Raw genomic sequence first — 748 nt, forward strand, 5'->3', positions numbered from 1 at the left:
GCATGCCTTTCCCCTACTTATATGGTCCAAGGCTCTATAAATGTAAGCACCTCTGTCATTCTGCTGGTCCCCAGGATAATGGGTTAAATAAAACCTTCATAGGTGTCGACCAACAAATGTGTGGAATTCATGGTCTGTAACAATTCGGTGTTGTGCTTTCCAGCAGCTTTTTGGAAATGAGGAAACCGCCTCTAAGAAGCCTCCTAGCTAACTTCTCCTTACATCGCCTTGGCCAAAATCAGATCAAGGTCCATTTCCCAAGGGGCATGGAACTGACTGGTTTGGAAGTCAGTGCCGGGGACTGAATGATCACCAGCGGAGTCTCCATCCCCAGGACCACCACAGGACGACCTTGGCTGTTGTATAATGCAAGACTCAACATCAGCCACAGAATGGCAGGGGACATACCTGCTGAATAAGACAACGACCCCACTACTGGACCAGGGAGGGAGAGGCGCCATATTCATTGAGACTCACTTCTTTTTTAACAGCATCTGACATTTATTGAAAAGAAGAGAAAGACTTTTGTCCAGGTAGTGTAGAAGAGCTGGGCAGAGTGCAGGGGTCACGGTGTTGGACAAAAGGCACACATCAGAGAGACGGCGGCAAATTCAGAAGAGAACTGGATGCTGGGCGAAACTAAAGATCCACAGGAGAAAGTGGGTGACACGATTTGGCTGCCGGCCACCCCCGGGACCTGGCAGCCATCTGGCAGGAGTAGAAGGTGTCTCTGGGTGTGGGGGGGAAT

This window comes from Pteropus alecto, unplaced genomic scaffold (assembly GCF_000325575.1).
Source record: "Pteropus alecto unplaced genomic scaffold, ASM32557v1 scaffold19, whole genome shotgun sequence".
Taxonomy (NCBI): Eukaryota; Metazoa; Chordata; class Mammalia; order Chiroptera; family Pteropodidae; genus Pteropus; species Pteropus alecto.